General features: G+C 44.1%; 1 pseudogene; it reads left to right on the forward strand.

The window, feature by feature from the left end:
• The first annotated feature begins 5,430 nt into the window (after positions 1–5,430).
• Positions 5,431–5,549, forward strand: LOC118607380 (annotated as a pseudogene).
• The last annotated feature ends 287 nt before the right edge of the window (positions 5,550–5,836 follow it).

A 5,836-nucleotide genomic window follows, 5' to 3' on the forward strand; every position in this document is an offset into this window, starting at 1 on the left:
ACTATTTACCCATACCAGAAAGAAAACAGGAAAACAGAGTCTTTAAGTCATACACTGCAGAAAATAAACCCGACCATTCATTCCCTATGACCAGATCATGGGGGAACCTACAGAATAAAAGCTGAGATTGCTAGCATGCCTTTCATGCTGCATATCCATGCCATCAAATAAAAATAGAGAAACGAAGTCGTTAAACTGTAATTCACAGAAACTAAGAATCACATGTAAACTGAATTCCCTGAACACTCAAGGATCTCTCATTCTCTGTCTCTGAGGGAAGACCTCACTCTGTCTATAGAGCATTATTTCTTTTCTAATAAACTTTCCTTTGGTCTCTAACTCTGGTGTGTGCTTGAATTCTTTCTTGTCAAGGACCCTCACTCTTTGTCAGTGCAGGACTTGAGTCTCCACTCAGAGGGATTCTCCCTGTCCTGCATCATTACCTCCAAATTTGGATGCTTACATGTTGCATGTTCCTGGTATTTATCAGAGTGGAGGAATGGGGTTGAGTGTAAAGATAATATCGCCATCCCAGGGAGGCAGACAGACCCCCATGAGAATGATTCACCATGGTGACAAGGAAGCACACTACTGTTTTTAAAATCAGACTAGAGGAGCCCTGAGAGCAAGATTCAAGCCAAAGATGGTTTCTGTTCAGATTCAATTAGATTGACATGGAGGAGGTTGCCGATTTCTGCTCTGAGATTGGAGGTGGGAGGTGGTGCGAGCTAGATGACTTTGAGTCTTTTTCCTGCTGTAGGTTCTTTCTTAACCCGGCACCTTGGCTGGAAAGCTGAGTGTGCTGGCTGAGGAAGAAGGCATGGAGGTTTTCTATACACATACTTTCCACTGAGACCAGAGAGTAGATCTGAGAAAGTTTCTCTTTACAGATATAGTCCAGCTAAGAAATAAAGAACACGGTTAATAAAGAAAAAACAATAAAATTAAAATAGCTCCTTTGCAACTTCTGTGAATGAATGGATTCAGATATCGTTCATTGGGCCACTAAAATCACAAAAAGAAAGACAATCAGAATTTGTGCCTTCTGGTGGATGAATACACCACCCGTGAGGTAGTCTTGTCAAAGGCAAACAAAGAGAGAGAGATGTGGGGATGTGAGAGGCGTGCCTAAAGTTGCTCAGGCCTGTGGATTCAACTGCCAATTGGCAGGACAGAAAATGGAGAAACACGTTAAAAGATTCCAAGGGGACACAATCAGTAAAAGCCAGACAGTGAAAAACTGCACAGAACAAACAACCCAATTTCATCACCAAGTTACAAGGGAAAAAAAGAGAGAGAGGAGGACCTACAGATTAATAAAGACTTAAAAGAATCATTCACTCGGAATGTATGGACCCTTTCCAAATCCTGACTCGAACAAATAAATGGTTTAATAAAATGTCATGGTGGCTTTTACTCTACTTCCAAGTAGAACATCACATAATCCAAGTGGGGTTCAGTTTAGGTCCAAGGACAGGTAATATTTAATCATGTTTGGTCCCAATCCCCATGATTATAATGAATAAACACTTTGGTCAAGGTGTTTTTCAGCCCTCACCATCCCCCATCCACACAGTCTCGACCTCCCTTGTGTTCTGAGCAGAGGAAGCCTGAAAGGCTGTGGCTCCTGTGCCCTTGGCTCTACTCTTCCCTCTGTTTGGAGAGCTTGGCCCCACTGTCCGGCAAAGGTCTCCTGCATGTTCCCTCTCATCCCCTCCCTGCACCTTCTCAGGCAGTCAGATGAGTTGGAAATGGAGAAAATGGAAGGAAGAAGGACGTGCCATTAAGAGAAGGAGCCTGTTTTACGGGTGAGAGGAAAAAGACAAGTTTCTAGAACGATGAGACTAAACTAAGATCCCTGACCCCTCTGTGTCAGCAAGGGGTTGTGAAAGTCATCAGGGCCTGAAATTGTGGCAGCTGCTTGTCAGGAGACAGGAGAGCCACTGGCAGCCACAGGTGACCTGTGTGATGACAGTCAGGCTAGTGAAAGTGTCAACTGCTCCTCAGCACCAGGACACAGTGTCCGTGGGTCATAAGAAGCAGAGTTCAGGTCACATGGCCAGGAGAAATAGCCTCGACTCATATGAGCTGTGTTTGTATTTTGGGGCGGCTAGTGAGGAAATCAGCCATAGCTCTCGCTAGTAAAACTGACCCAGTGAGAGAGAAACTTGAATCAGCTCAAGCCTGTGGATCCAGCTTCTAATTTGCAGGAATTACAGAGGACAGAGAAATATGTTAAAGCATATTTTGGGGATATGAGCAACAAAAGCTATATAGCAGAAAACTCTAAAGAACAGAAACTCAGTTGATTACTAAGTTGTAAGGTGGGGGGGAAAGGATGTGAAGATGTATGGATTTTAAAAGCCATTTCACCTCTCACTGAACAAGAGACCACCCTCCATGCTCTGAATCACCACAGCCTAGGCACAAAAGCTGCTCTGAAGTGTGTATGGGGGTGGGGTGGCCAGACAGAAGGGGGACTGAGGCTGGGGATGGGGAGCCTGTTCCCTCTGGGAGAAAGGGGGTAGTTCTTATGGAGGAAGTGGGGAAATGGCCTGGGGGCTTGAAAGCAGAGACCACCTCAAGAGGAAGACAGGAGACTGAAGAAAGAAAGGCCTCTGAGAGAGGTAGCCAGCACGTGGAGCAACTTCCCATGAAGATGTAATTCACAGAGCTTGTATCCTATGGACAGAGTGGACAGCTACTGTGTTGAATGGAGGAGCAACCTTTTTTCTTCCCACCTCCACTGCTCTGACCCTTTATGAAAAGACATCTGTCATTAGGACACTAAAAATTCTCAAAGGCCCAGGGTCTGCCCAGTTCCCACTTGGGAGAAGATACTCAAGGGTGTGATCCTTGCTCCATGCAGGCCCTGTCTACCTTTACTATATCATGATTACTGCACCTCCCTAGTACTTTAGAGTGTATTGGCCAAGGACCTGGGGAAGAGAAGGGTACCCCACACAGGGACACAAACTGTTCCCCATCATTTTACCAAGCAGAAACAGGTCCAAAGGAGCATGGAGGGCCCTATGGTTGAACAAATGGTGTCACCACTAGTCACTGGAAGCTACACAAGGATCTACGAGAGGGAGGATAGGAGTTGAAATACATGCCCAGACTTGAGAGATAAGAAAACTGAAGACCAGGAGGAAAAAAATGGCATAGATGACAGAGGCTCTGTTCATCCCTCTGGCGACCAAATCAAAGTTGTGATGTAAACAGGGAGCAGGTGCAAGGAAAAACCACCTGGGATCTAGAGAAACAAGCCATACAACTAAGGAGAAGTCCAAAAAAAACACCCTGAAATGGCAGAAGGTAGGATGGGGTAAGGACACGAGGCTGCCCAGTCCCCAGCAGCTGAGACAGAGGCAGCGGCAGTGGCAGACGCCTCTTAAAGGGGCCATGTCCATGAGCATATTTTCTCAGTGACAGACCTGGTGATGCTGAGCACCAGTGCCAATTAGGCTGCATGCAGGGGGCACCAGGGACTTACAGGGAGACATTGTTGGACTGAGGGCTGAAGCGAGACTCACTGGGTACAGATGTGCCAGCGGTATCCCTTGTTCTCTGTTGAGCCCTCCCCCACTACCAGTGTGCCAGACATAGTACCGCCATAGCCATGATGTCATCAAACTGGATAATCTGCCCAGAGGATTCCCTGAAACCCTGCCTACTCCAACTCAGGCCCCACCCAAGCCGCATCCAAATGTATCCTCAGCAAGTCAGGTGCTCCTTGCTGAGACTCACACTTGTAGAGGCAGCTGGCTTTGATTTCTGATGTAGCCATTTGAGGCAACTATAAGCACAGCATCTGTGGATTGCTGGCTGAATCTTAACAAATAGCCCTGGAGGGGCAGAGACTTAGGCTAAGTTTGGTCTGCAGCTGAACCCCTCTCAGGACTGTGCCACTAGACACCTACTTCACAAATCCACACTAATAAGACTGGGAAACTTAGGAGCTTTGCTTAGTACATAGAAACAGACATGGAAAGGAAGCCAAAATGGGAAGACAAAGAAGCAGAAACCATGTGAGAGAAGAGAACAGAGATCCAGATATAATGGAGTCAAGTAACCTAACAGATGCAGAGTTCAAAACACTGGTTATAACGATCTTCAATGAACTTTTGGGAAGTGTAGGTAAATTCAGTGAAAACTTCAACAAAGAGATAAAAAAAAAAACCATAAAAATAGAAATTGAAATTATAAAAGGGAACCAGTCTGAAATGGAGAACACATTATCTGAGATGAGAAGTATATGAAATGGAATAAACAAAGAAATAAACAAAGTGGAAGAAGAGAATCAAATGCCCTACCTAGAGGACAGGAAAGCCAATGAGGACACTCAATCAGAATGTGTTAGGGGCGCCACAACCTAAACAGGCCCTTAAGGGTTAAGGATAAAACGTGCTGGGCTTGGGCCTCACAAGAACAGAAGATAAAGAAGACAAATAGCAGCCCGTGACACCAACATTCCAGAGACTGGCCGACCACAGACATTCTGTTTGTACAGAGAACTCTGAGAACTCCCTTTATCTTACACCACCTGTGCTTGACCAATCAGCACATGACCAGTACCCCCTTTCATCTTCTTTCCTTCCACTGCCCCTTCCCCACAGCACTAGCCGAAGACCAATTACATTGTGACAAGTCCCTTTTGCCTGCCCCCCTTTGTTCTTGCTGTATAAATATAGCTGCTTTGCAAAATAAAATTTGAGGCTTGATCAGAATACTGTCTTGCCTCCACTCCTTTTTCTCCGCCCGTTTTTCCTTACAGGCTGGGTCTCCCTCGCCCCCACCAAATAACAAGTCCCGCGGGTCGGGACAAGAACGGCAAGAAAAAAGAGGTCAAGACTATAAAGATGATTTAAGGAGAATATGGGACACTATTAAGGTTCCAAATATTTGTCTGATTGGTGTAACTGAAGAAAATCAAGATGTTGGACAGTTGTTTGAAGAAATAATGATGAAAAACTTCCCTAACCTGATGAAGGAAATGGACATAAAACCCCAGGAAGCTCTGAGAATTCCAAAACTCGGGGATCCAAAGAGGCCCACACCAATACACATCATAATTAAAATGTCAAAGGTTAAATACAAAGAAAGAATCCTAAAAGCAGCAAGAGAAAAACAAATAATTACATATAAGGAAAAACCCATGAAAATGGCAGCTGATTTCTCAAAAGAAACTATGTAGGACAGAAGCGTTCGGCAAAAAATATTCAACAGGATGAAGACCTAGGATATACCACCAAGGATAATTTATCCAGCAAAGCTATTATTTAGAGTTGAAGGACAGATAAAGAGCTTTCGAGGCAAAAATAAGCTGAAGGAATTTATCACCACTGAGCCAGTATTACAGGAATTGCTGGAGAGACTTCTTTAAGAAGAAAAACCATGTATCGAAAACAGGAATAAAGAATGGTAACAGTCTACGGCCATGCCACCCTGAATGTGCCCGACTTTGTCTGATCTCGGAAGCTAAGCAGGTTTGGGCCTGGTTAGTACTTGGATGGGAGGCCACCTAGGATTACCAGGTGCTGTAGGTGTAAAAACAAACAAACAAAAAAAAAGAAAAAAAGAATGGTACCTTAAATAGAAAAAAATTAAGTGCTCCAACCAAAAGATGGAGTGGCTTAAAGAATAAGAAAACAAGACCCCTACGTATGAAAAGGAAGGGGATGGAAAAAGATATTGCTTTTATGGACCTAACAGGTATTTAAGTCAGACAGAGAAAGATAAACACTATATAATTTCACTTATATGTAGAATTTAAGGAATAAAATGAACAAACTAATCAAAAACATATTCACAAATATAGTGGACAATTTGGTGT

This window comes from Rousettus aegyptiacus, unplaced genomic scaffold (assembly GCF_014176215.1).
Source record: "Rousettus aegyptiacus isolate mRouAeg1 unplaced genomic scaffold, mRouAeg1.p scaffold_m13_p_1, whole genome shotgun sequence".
Taxonomy (NCBI): Eukaryota; Metazoa; Chordata; class Mammalia; order Chiroptera; family Pteropodidae; genus Rousettus; species Rousettus aegyptiacus.